Below are 13,485 nucleotides of genomic sequence, written 5' to 3'. Positions count from 1 at the left end.
ATCCCCTTTTTGTTGACCGCCCTGGGCCACGGACCGGGCCAGCCACTGTGACATATTCCCCCCCAGCATCCATAGGCCCGGACACCGAGTATCCCACTGCCCTGGGGGCGCGTCATGTAGGCTACAGTCAATTTTTAAAGGGCCCCTGTTACCATGATAATACAGTCAAATCTGTAAAACTTGTGTTATAGGGCAGGAGGAGTGCAGCGCATTGTAGTATAGTTTAGTGAGAAAAGTCTCAGTATAACCTGGGATTTAATCATTTAACCCTCTGCCCTTCTGGAATTTTCGGTCCAGTGGGCGGTCCTATCAGTGACTGACAGCTAGCTTTGTTTTAACTCCTATACATAGAAATCTGTCAATCACTGATAGGACCGCCCACCGAACTGAAAATCCTCGAAGTGGCAGAGGTTTAAATGATGAAAACGTAGGTATGGGGAGAGTCAGACAGCCGAATAACTCAGATGAGGATCGCAACGCAATGCTCGGACAGGCAGACTCTCCGGACAGGAGCATGACAACATGTATTTCTATGCTGCTGTCCCACTCGGGTCTGGAGAGCTGACGACCAGTCCGAGCATTGCGTTGCGATCCTCTTCTAAGTTATATGGCCATGAGACTCTCCCCTAACCTGCGTTTTTATCATTTAAACCTCTGCCATTTCTGGGATTTTCAGTCCGGTGGGTGGTCCTATCAGTGACTGACAGATTTCTATGTATAGAAGTTAAAACAGAACTAGCTGTCAGTCACTGATTGGACCGCCCACTGGCCCGAAAATCCCAGAAAGGGCAGAAGAATAAATGATTAATACACAGGATATACTGAGACTTTTCTCACAAAACTACGTATCAGTCTGCTCCGTTCCACCTGCTCTATAAGATGCTGCCTGCAGACTGGACTGCATTTTTAGGCTATGTTCACACTAGGAGTTTTTTCAGCGTATTTTTTTGCAGCAAAACCTGATATCTTGTCAGTAAAGTTTCTGACTCCAAAAAGCAGGTTTTGCTTGTTTTTTTTTTACTGCGTTTTTTGTCTCTTTATGCATGCTGATAAAGTTCAGTGACAAAAAAAATGACGGTGCCTATTCAACTTCATTAGGTTTAGGCACAAAAAACGCAGCAAAACCTGATACCTGTGTTTTTGCAGTGCTTTTTTCAGCGTTTTTGTCACTGCCCATTACTTTTAACGGGTGAAACCCGCTGAAAAAACGCTGAAAGAAGTTACATGCTCTATTGTGCAAAAAATTATGCAAAGTACAAAATCCTGATGACACAAAAACCAATGTGTGTGCATGAGATTTCTGAAATCTGATAGACTTTGCCGGTACTGTAAAATGCTGCAGAAAAATTTCATAAAAAAACGCATAAAAAAAATGCTGAAAAAACTCCTAATATGAACATAGCCTTAAGGTGACAGGTTCCATTTAATATTGCAATGGGAGGAGGACCTTTGCAATTTTTTTTTGCATATGAGAAAATCACTGATGAAACACGAATGGTAAAAACTGTCACATGGACCAAACATTGATGAAAATCAGATCCAAAACACCGATGACACTTGGACCATTTCTTTGCGTTCAAGAAAAATCACTGACATCTGAATGAGGTCTAACATTGCACTGAAAGTGTGCAGAGATCTATGGCATCCGTCTTCTCACGCCAAAAATGAAATAGGCGAGACAAGTGCACATGATCAAGATGTTCATATACTTTGATTTATTAAATGAAAAGTGAAAAAAGTGGTAAAATATCTCTGGCTGCACATAGCTGATGCGAAAATACATTTATACAGTCAATTCCAAATGCACCAGATACAGCAGGTTGCCGCTTTTAATTAGCTCTTGCCAACTGCTATCTCCATTTTCATTGGTAGAAAATTACACAACTATTAAGAAATTCATTGAACATCATAATTATTGTTGACCTTGGAGTTTATTTTACTATTTTGTAATGTTATGGTGTTTTACATGAAGAAACAAAAATATAAATAGAAATACAATTTATTGCAGATTTCAATTATATAGTTTACTTTGTAATAAGAGATTAACTCTTATTGTGACAGGCAAAGTATTTTCATAATACACACTCATACTTTAGCATCGCCCACTGGTGGTCAGATTTGATAGTACATTAACTATACTATACACGCTGTGGATGACAACCTGGTTATTGAAAATCTAATAAACAGTTCATCCAGTAGAGCTGCAAATAGAATGTTCTATTGTGAGTAAAAATCAATATTGTGTTACAATCTAATTTTTGCAACCATTGTATTAACTGTTAATAAAAAGCATCCCAACTGTGAAGCATGGTGGGGGAAACATCATACGTTGGGGGTGCTTTTCTGCAAAGGGGACAGGACAACTGCACCATATTGAAGGGAGGATGTATGGGGTCATGTATCATGAGATTTTGGCCAACAACCTCCTTCGTTCAGTAAGAGCATTGAAGATGGGTTGCGGCTGAGTTTTCCAGCATGACAAGGAACCGAAACACATAACTAGGGCAACTAAGAAGTGGGTCCGTAAGACGCATTTCAAGGTCCTGGAGTGGCCTAGCCAGTCTCCAGACCTGAACCCAATAGAAAATCTTTGAAGGGAGCTGAAACTCAATGTTGCCCAGCGACAGCCCCGAAACCAGAAAGATTTGGAGAATATCTGTATGGAGGAGTGGGCCAAAATCTCTGCTGCAGTGTGTGCAAACTTGGTCAAGAACTACAGGAAATGACTGACCTCTCTAATTGCAAGCAAAAGTTTCTGTACTTATTTCACACAATAAAATTCAAATTAATTATGTAAAAAATCATACAATGTGATTTTCTGGATTTTTTTTCAGATTGTGTCTCTCACAGGTGAAGTGTACCTATGATAAAAATTACAGACCTCTCCATCCTTTGTAGGGGGGAAAACTTGCAAAATCGTCAATGTATCAAATACTTATTTTCCCCACTGTGTATGTATGTATATATATTTGTGCATATATACATACATATATAGATATATATATATACATATATATATATATATATATATATATTTATTGTAACCATTAGTCAATGTTACAGAGAAGGAGGACGCTCAGCAATAAGGTAAGCATGCCAGTGGTGCCGAAGATACATAGAATTTTGGAGACAAAATTGGAGGAAAAAATTGTGAGGCAAAAGTATGAAGGGGAAAAATCTATGAGGTGACAGTATGGTGGGAAAAAAGTGTGAGGTGACAGTATTGGGGGAATATTGTGAGGGGACAGTATTGGGAGAGAAAGTGTGAAGGGACAATATTAGGGGACAAAAGTAAGAGGACAGTATACATGAGAAATGTGTGAGGGGACAATAAGGGAGGTGAAATGTGTGAAAAGGCAGCATGGAGGGAGAAATGTGTGAGGCGAGGGTATGGAGGGAAGTGTGAGGGCACAGTATGGGGGTGAAATGTGTGAAGAGGAAGTGTGAGAAGACAATATGAGGATAAAAAAATAAAGTGTGAGGGGACAGTATGGGGTATAGTGTGAGGGGACCATATGGAAAGGGAAAGTGTGAGAAGGCAATATGGTGGAGAAAAGTGTGAGGGGACAGTATGGTGGAGAAAAGCGTGAGGGGACAGTATGGTGGAGAAAAGTATGAAGGGACAGTATAGAGGAGAAAAGTGTGAAGGGACAATACCAAGGAGAATAGTATGAGTGGACAATAAGGGGCAGAAATATGGGAGGGGACTGTATAGGGAAAATGTGTATGGGTACAGTGTGAGTGAAGAAATGTGTATGGGGACAGTATGGAAGCAGAAATGTGTGAGGGGACAAAATGGGGGGAGAAATGTATGATGGGAAGTATGAGGGGACACTGTTGAAAGGAAAAGTGTGAGGGCACAGTATGGGAAGAATAGTGTGAGCGAACAATATGGGGGTAATATAGTGAGGGGACGGTATGAGAGAGAAAAGTGTGACTGAACAGTACGGGGGAGAAATGTGAGAGGAAGCATTATGGGGTGAGTATGAGGAGTGAGTATGCGGGGGACGTGTGACAGGATAGTGTGGGGGAGAAATGTGTGGGGACAGTATTGAGGGAAAAGCATGAGGTGACAGTCTGGGGGAGAAATGTGTGAGGGGAAAATATGAGCAGACAGGATGAGGAGAACATTGTGAGGGACTAGTATGGTTAAGATAATTTGAGGGGACAGTAAGGGGGAGAAATGTGTGAGGAGATAGTATGGGAAAAGGGTTTATTTTCATAAAAGTTTTGATATTCAGGACCCTTTTGGATAGTTAATTATCCTTAAAGGAATTGTTGTTTTTTTACAGTTACTAAGGAAGGACAGTGGTGGTTTTAGTTCATAAGGGTGGACAGTGTGGAGGCAATACTTTATAGAACAGGGCAGTGTGGAGGGCATGTACCATAAGAGTGACAGTGTGAGCATCATATATTGTGTAGGGAGAATTATTTATTCAGGGGCACAGGGTAGAATAGACATTTTTATTCAGGAGCATAATAATCATACTGTTATTTATTTTTAAAAACACCATGTCAGGGTGTGCTGCTGAATACCGACTGAGACAGAAGTCTGCAAAGACAAACTGTGGATGTCCAAAGTCATCATGGTGTCTGGACCAGGTATAGAAGACAATAAAGAGAACAATACTAATCAGAGAAGGTGCCTAGATGTAAATGTTTATTTGTGATATTGACTACGTCTCATCTGTACTGTGGTTCCTGTATGGTCCGCAGTCTAATGATGACTATTAACAACAACTCCCAGTGTCTCATTACCATTGTTAAGGACTTGCGGAGAGCTGTAGGTTCAAGCGATACAACTGTATATGGGGCTGATCTGACACTGCAGTTGATTGCTGTACTGATGTATTCATGTACTAATGATGGTGATGATGTATTCATGTACTGCTGTGGATTCTGGTGATATATAGATGTACTGAAGGTGGCTGTGATGCTTTATTTATTTGTGTCCTGTTGGTGGTTCGGGTGATGTATTACTGTACTGTTGGTGGTTCTGCTGATGTATTTCTAGACTGTTGTGTTTCTGGTAATGTATTCCTATACTGAGGTTGGGATACAGTATGTCTGAACTGTTGGTGGTTCTGGGGATGTATTCATGTACTTTTGGTGGTTCTGGTTCTGTGAAATAGACATATATGAAAAAACAAGAAGTATGTTGTCCCGCTTGCTATAGTATATAAAATAAATATAAAAATGTTGAATAAATACAGAATTTACTATTAGTTTCAAAAAATGGATATATTATCCAGCTAGATCTCACCTTTAACTGTGTAGAGATGCCGATGCCCCTGTATATATCTGCACCAATTGTATGGTCCTTCCTTTAAATCCTGGTAACTTTGACAGGATGTGTCATGTAGTTATATCCTCTGATTAAGGGATCAATAAGATCATCCACTGGTTGTGACATACTAACAGTTAGTAGTGTATGATACACCCCATGCAAGTGTGGTGGTACAATTGCAGAGCACCCTGGCTGGCAGGGTCTCTGACAATTAAAGGGAACCTATCAGCAGGATTTTGCTAAGTACAGTACAGGCATCGTCATGTTGGGGCTGTTGTAGTGATTAAAATGATACCTGAGGTGAAGAAATCCGTCTTGTGGTTCTTGTGTAATCAGTGTTTGCAGCTTTAAGTTAATGAGATTCTCATGCTTCGGGGCAGGACTCTAGGCAGGGTCTTATCTTAGTGCTCTAGGCCAAATCAGCAAGAAAAGAACTGCCCACAGGCCGCGCCGAAGTACAAGTATGTTCCTCATCATAGAGACAGACAGCCAGAGAGAGAGACAGCCAGAGAAACAGATGGACAGCCAGAGTCGGAGAAAGACAGCCAGAGAGAGAGAGAGAGAGAGATAGCCAGAGACAGAGAGACATTTCACCTCAGGTATCATTTTAATCAGTGCAACAGCCCCAACCTGACAATGCCTGTAGTTTACTTAGCGAAATCCTGTTGACAGGTTCCCTTTAAATGAGTGGTAACCTAGGGTTGGCATGTGACAGCTGACAGATCCCCTGTAAGTCTATGACACAGACATGGATGCAGCAAATATCAGACTATCCAAGTTGCTGTGTTCAGTTTAGTAAAACACTATTTCACTAAACTGCTTACAACTATGCTTGCAGTCATTTGAGTGCAATCTCAAAGTGAATCTGTCACCAGGTTTTTGCTATCTCATCTGACAGCAGCATGATGTAAGAAAAAAAGAGTCCCGATTCCAACAAATCGCTTAGTTTACTGGTTGCAGCAGTTGTGACACAATCAAAGTTCTTAGATGTAGGATGCAGTAGAGCTCAGAGAGCTGCCTGCACCCACACTAGGCTCTCTGTGTACATTGTCTATTGACAGTGAGCTGCTTATCAGAGGAGGGGGCGTGGTGCATGCACTGTAGACCAGGCAGTGATAATCTCCTGGTGATAAACCCTTCATTGTATGGAAATAACAACACACAGCCTGATAAGTGACACATCACTGAAATCTGTGTCTGAGCTGCTGTGTCATGTTGTCCTCAGATTACATAGCAAAAACCTGCTGACAGATTCCCCTTAGAGGGCTATTTCTCTCACAGATTTTGATGGCAAACTGCAAGAAATTCATCATTTTTTGATAGTTGGGGTCTGACTGCTAATTTACCCACAATCTTGACACTGTATCAACATCACTGCTTCAGTATTGCAACCTCCTTATACTTTTTCTCTGCACCATGCCGCTCGCTGCCCTGAATTTTGAAGGGGACATAGAGGTAAAGAAGAACTGCTGCACCCATAGGCGGATTATAATGAGGACGATCTGGGCTACCGCCTGGGGCCCCGAGCCTCCAGGGGGCCCGGGGAGTCTATGGCCAGATTGTCCTCATTATATGTGCGGCGCCGCGGCACATACCGGCAGATAGTGGCGGGGGGGGGCCCCGGACCGCTCCCCCAGCAGCGGCGCACGGCCGCTGCTTCTTCTTCGGCCGGGCCAGCACTGCAGCAACTTCCCTGTGCTGGCCCGACCGCGTCACTGCTAGGAGACACGGCCCTGTGCGCGGCCGTGTCTCCTAGCTGTGACGTCATGCAGTGCACACCCGGCCTGCAGTGCTGCACCAGAAAAGAGCAGGAAGACTGGAGCCGAGCCAGGGGATGGTGAGTGTGTGTGTGTGTGTATGTGTATGTGTATGTGTATGTGTGTGTGTGTGTGTGTGTGTGTGTGTGCAGGCAGATTTCATTGTGTGATGTCTGTTTATATGTATTTTTGTGTTTCAAATGTGTTTATGCGTGCATGTATATGTCTGTATATGTTTGTGTGCGTGACTGCGTGCGGCCTCCTGCTGAGTATAGATGGCGCCGTGCAGCCTCCCGCTGTGTATAGATGGCGCCGTGTGGCCTCCTTCTGTCTCTGGGGGGGGTGCCGTGCTGCCTCCCACTGTGTATAGATGGCGCCGTGCGGCCTCCCGCTGAGTATAGATGGCGCCGTGCGGCCTCCCGCTGTGTATAGATAGGGCCGTGCGACCTCCCGCTGTGTATAGATGGCATCGTGCGGCCCCCTGCTGTGTATAGATAGCATAGTGCGGCCTCCTGCTGTGTATAGATGGTGCCGTGCGGCCTCCCACTGTGTATAGGAGGCGCTGTGCGGGCTCCTGCTGTGTATAGATGGCGCCGTGCGGCCTCCAGCTGTGTATAGATGGCGCCGTGTGGCCTCCCGCTGTGTATAGGTGGTGCCGTGCGGCCTCCCGCTGTGTATAGGTGGCACCGTGCGGCCTCCCGCTGTGTATAGATGGTGCCGTGCGGCCTCCCGCTGTGTATAGGTGGCGCCGTGTGGCCTCCCGCTGTGTATAGGTGGCGCCGTGCGGCCTCCCGCTGTGTATAGGTGGCGCCGTGCGGCCTCCAGCTGTTTATAGATGGCGCCGTGTGGCCTCCCGCTGTGTATAGGTGGCGCCGTGCGGTCTCCCGCTGTGTATAGATGGTGCCGTGCGGCCTCCCGCTGTGTATAGGTGGCGCCGTGTCGCCTCCCGCTGTGTATAGGTGGCACCGTGCGGCCTCCCGCTGTGTATAGATGGCGCCGTGCGGCCTCCCACTGTGTATAGATGGCGCCGTGCGGCCTCCCGCTGTGTATAGATGGCTACGTGTGGCCTCCCGCTGTGTATAGATGGCTACGTGCGGCCTCCTGCTGTGTATAGATGGCTACGTGCGGCCTCCCACTGTGTATAGATGGCTACGTGCGGCCTCCTGCTGTGTATAGATGGCTACGTGCGGCCTCCTGTTGTGTATAGATAGCTACGTGTGGCCTCCTGCTGTGTATAAATAGCTACGTGCAACCTCCTGCTGTGTATAGATGGCTACGTGCGGCCTCCCGCTGTGTATAGATGGCTATGTGTGCTCAATATTGAGTCATACAATTAATGTAAAGCTATGTGCCCACGATGCAGAAATGCTCTGGACTTTTTTTGAGCATTTCTGCATCTCCCTGGCAGAAAAAACGCATGCGGATTGTACATGCGGATTGTACATGCGGATTGTACATGCGGATTGTACATGCGAATTGTTCATGCGTTTTTCCTGCCAGGGACATGCGGAAGTGAAGCGTACCTCACATGCATTTCCGCATGCGGGTTGACAAGCGCTTTCCAAGCGATTTTAGCATCACTTGGAAAGTGCTTGACAACTTGACCGTAAAAAAATGGTAAAAAATAAATATATAATTACCTTCTGATGGCCTGCCAACGTCAGCGGTCGCGTGACCCGTCACATGACTGAATGACGTCATGGCAGGTCCTTTTCAGACCATCGCGAGCTGCTGGCAAGCCAGGACGCATCGGATAAAGACACCGCGGGCCATCAGAAGGTAAGTATAATATTTATTTTTTACTTTATTGTTTTTTTTACAGGTTCTATGGTACCCGTATCCGGAGGAGAGTCTCCTGTCCTCTAGACCCGGGTACCATCCGCACATTGAAACGCTTGGATTCTGCATGTACAGATGTAGTGATGCGTAATCCATGCGTTCCAATGCAAGTCAATGGCGACGAAAACGCAGCACTTCCGCAAAATAATTGGTAGTGCTGCGGATTTTTCCGCAATGATAATCCGCAGCGGAAATTTCCGCAGCATGTGCACAGCTCATGCGGATTATCATTGGGGAACATGACAGACCTTCTACCAAGCGTTTTTAAGCGTTTCTGCAGTGGAATTGCCGCTGCGGAAACGCTTAAAAAACGCATAGTGGGCACACAGCAGTTTTGCTTCAATGAAGTTAATAGGGCTGAGCAGCAATGCCATACATAACCAGTAAACAGGGTTAACGCTGTTTTTGAAAGAATGCAGCCATGTTCTTCCATTTCTGGACAACATCTTTAAATGTCCAATTTTTATCTGATTTGCAGATCAAACTCCCCCATTTCAGTTAACTGGCCCAGAAAAAAACAATAGACCGCTGGCGGATGTACTTTTTCACTGACTAGTTCAAGGATAAACAAAACAGAAGTGTGAATGAGACCTAATTTGAAGTGTACCCCTCCAGTAAACGAGATCCTCCACTAGAGTGAAGAAATGGGGCTCTGTGGCTAGTAAGTGGGGCTTTAGGTTGGGGGTAGTCTCTTCTTTAGGGATCATTTTCATCAATTATCATGGTAATGAATGCTTAAAGGGGTTTTCCCACTAACAAAGTTATTTTTAGTCAACATTTTAATCCATGGATCTTTGAATAATAATAAGCTTCACAATTCGATGTGTTTAAATAAAATGTTCCTGTGCTGAGATAATCTTATAAATGTGCCCCTGCTGTGTACTGTGTAATGGCTGTGTCTGACCGTACAGGAACATGGTCTGATCATACCACAGCTCCTGAGAATGGATGAATGGGGGGGTAAAAACCTATACAGACAGGACAGCACGGGATCACAGCTGATTCTTTCTATGAGTTAAAACATTGATTAAAAACAGGCAGGAAAATGTTTTGCCTCACAAAAAGAATCCTCTGTGATCCCTTGCTGTCCTGTCTGTATACTCTTTTGCTTCCTCCCCTGCCCAGGAGCTGTGGTATGATCAGACCATGTTCCTGTACGGTCAGACACAGCCATTACATAGTACACAGCAGGGGCACATTTATAAGATTATCTCAGCACAGGAACATTTTATTTAAACACATCCAATTGTGGAAGTTATTATTATTCCAAGATCTATTGATTAAAATCAACTTTGTCCGTGGGAAAACCCCTTTAAATATCAGTAATAATGAGACAGCGCCTGTGTAACTTTACTTGGCCACATTGAAAAAGCAGTAAAACCTGTAACGTGGTGGAGCCCATGTGCAGCCGTATGTAGGTTCATGTCTTTTACATGACATTACAGTATTTCCTGCCCATCTGTGACGCTGCTAACACTTAACATTATCCCTAGCGTTGCCATATTTTGCAGTGAAAGAGTTAAATGCGGGGCTGGACAGTCAGTGATTTTCCACTCTCTGCTATGCAGAAAATTTGCAAAAAAGTCAACAGAAAAATGACAAATCTGCGGAGGGAACAGGGACCCTCTCACAAGCGGATGAATGTCCACATTTATCCCGCGAGCTGGGTAGTGTGCAGATCACTTTAACCCACGGAGTGCTGTCTCCCACAGCAGATCTCAGACACAGATACTTACCTCTGAATGGCCGGGCTTTATTGTTTTTCTTGTGAATGATCACATTTGTCTTAGATCCATTTAAGTGTAGGTTTTAATACATTCTACACATTGATCTCAGACTACATATTTCCCGGCCAAACCATTCGATTTACCTTATGACCCAGCAGTTGTAAATTTCCATGTTGTGATGTGTCAGATGGGAGAATTTCCCAACATGGGCCCCATTGCCGAGATTTTAACCTTCCTGCTGAATTTAAAAATTTCAGTATGCAAGCAAAAAGCCTGAGTGCTCACTATAGAGCTCACGGGATCGTCCCCAGCCCCCGCTCGCTGCAGCCCCCCAGTAACTAACAGCCGTCCGATTGATTCAGACGAATGGACACCAATCCCATCTGTAATTACAAACTTACCGGACAGTACTGAAAGTCACATTTGGACATTATTAAAAACAGCTAATTGAAAAATCTGCAAATTATCAGAAAATTAATGGTTTCTATAATGTGCACAATATAAGAGCGCATCTAAACAAAGGGCCCGGTTCATCACCGCTTGGCGTAAAAAGCTTTGAAAAGTTGCATAAATTTGGTGCAACTGGCGGCTGCGCCAAAATTATGCGTCTGTTGATGTTCTCACACCATTTACATCTAAATCCGCCAAAGTGGGTGGAGCTGGGGCAGAAAGGGGCGGGACAACCGCTGCTAATCAAAGTCATGATGAGCAGCATTCACTAACACACAAATCTTACTCCAACAGGGACTGGAGTAGGATTTGTGGTTAGGTGCACACGGAGGTGTACACCACTCGTATGTCTTTTCATGAATCAGGAGTGCCTGACTACAGCAATCTCCTCAACACCGGTGAGAACAACGCGTTTCTTTATATATCGGTCTCAAACAGTTTTTATAAAGAATGCTCTTTTTTTGGCAGCGTTTTTCCTGCTGTTTTTTGACAACGTTTTTATTACAGCAAATTGATTACCGTCAGCTGTTATCATGAAGACAATAGGCAAATGTGAAACACCCTAGAAACAGTGTGGATTTCTTTTGGTGGTTTTCATAGTTTTGGTGCATTGTTTGGGTTCTTGGCTTTTTTTTTTTTTTTTAGAACATAGTAATCCATGTAAAAACTGCATAAACCTCATCTTGTGTTTTATAAGAGACGCTGCAAAAAGCTGTGTAGAAGCCTAGTACTATAAGCAGCAGAGCCCCCACTACCCTGTAAAGATGGGAGCTCATTGGTGATGAGCGAGCACTAAGATGCTCAGGTGCTCGATGCTCGGGTCGAGCACATTGGACTACTCGGGTGTTTGACCCGAGCAACAAGCCCAATGTAAGTCTATGGGAAACTCGAGCATTTTTCTGGCGGTCCCCCCCGGCGGTCTGCAGAAGGTCAAAAATTGCCCAAATTGATGGGAACAGTGCTCAAATGACATGGGGACAGCATGGGGAAGACCCCTGGAAGCATTTATGACTCCCAGGTCACTGCTGTCAACAACGTTGTCAGAGGTATTACATCACTTTTACAGATTCACAATAAAACATACAAAAACAAAAACAAAATGAATTTTCCTGGGAAATATGTTAAGGAACATCCTTTCCAGGGTAATGACTTGTATATAAGGCAAAATAAATAACCAAAAACAAAAATACTCCTCCACACCTTGGGCTATGTTCACACGTAGCGTTTTTGATGCATTTTTTCACTTTTTCATTGCTTTCAATGGTGAAAAATACATTCACCGGTAAATGTCATTTTAACATTTTACTACCTTATCTGGCCATGTGGTGTGTGAGACATGATCAGACACATCCTATTTCATTTATGAAGTAGGGATCTGAAAGTCACAAAGACTGTTTTTATAGGGCCCTCAGGCGGCCCTTACTATTCTTAACGGGCCAGCAATCGGCTATGATTTGTTGTTCTCATTATTAAAGAGTGGGTCTGCTATACTGTTATTGCGTATGCAGTGACTGCAAGGGCTGCCAATAATTTGAACGAACTCCAATACCCCTTTGAAGAGACATAGAGGAAGGGTCTCAGTAAAAACAATGTTCCCATTATAAAGGAGTGGGTTTCTTATAGTGGTAATGCCCATGCTGTGACTGCAAGGGCTGCCAAAATTTGGGAAAAACCCAAATAACAATTTAAAGACACATAGAGGTGAGCCTCAGTAACGACATGTTCCCATTAGAAAGGAGCGGGTCTGCTATACAGTTATAGGATATTCAGTGAGTAAAACGGCTGCCAAAATTTAGGAAAAACCCCAATACCAATTTATAGACACATAGAGCTGGGCCTCAGTAATGACATGCTCCCATTAGAAAAGAGTGGGTCTGCTATACAGTTATAGGGTATGCAGTGAGTCCAACGGCTGCCAAAATTTAGCAAACACCCCAATACCAATTTAAAGATACATAGAGCTGGGACACAGTAACGACATGTTCCCATTAAAAAAGAGCGGGTCTGCTATACAGTTGTAGGGTATGCAGTGAGTCCTACGGCTGCCAAAATTTAGGAAAAACCCCAATACCAATTGAAAGACACATAGAGCAGGGCCACAGTAATGACATGTTCCCATTAGAAAGGAGAGAGTCTCCCATATTGTTCTTGCTTATGCAGTGACTGCAACGGCTGACAAAAATTTGGAGGAACTCCAATGCCTCTTGCAAAAGACGTAGAAGTCTGAGGGCCTCCTGAAAACAATGTTCCCATTATTAGGAAGTGGGTCTCCCATACTGTTTGCCTATGCAGTGAATGCAACGGCTGCCAAAAATTTGGAGGAACTCCAATGCCCCTTGCAAGAGACGCAGATGTCAGAGGGCTCCCCTGAAAATAATGTTCCCATTATTAGGAAGTGGGTCTTCCATACTGTTTGCCTATATAT

The sequence above is a fragment of the Phyllobates terribilis genome, unplaced genomic scaffold (assembly GCF_046119375.1).
Source record: "Phyllobates terribilis strain yellow unplaced genomic scaffold, ASM4611937v1 Scaffold_7__3_contigs__length_470593459, whole genome shotgun sequence".
In the NCBI taxonomy this organism is placed as follows: Eukaryota; Metazoa; Chordata; class Amphibia; order Anura; family Dendrobatidae; genus Phyllobates; species Phyllobates terribilis.
This window is presented reverse-complemented; position numbering follows the sequence as displayed.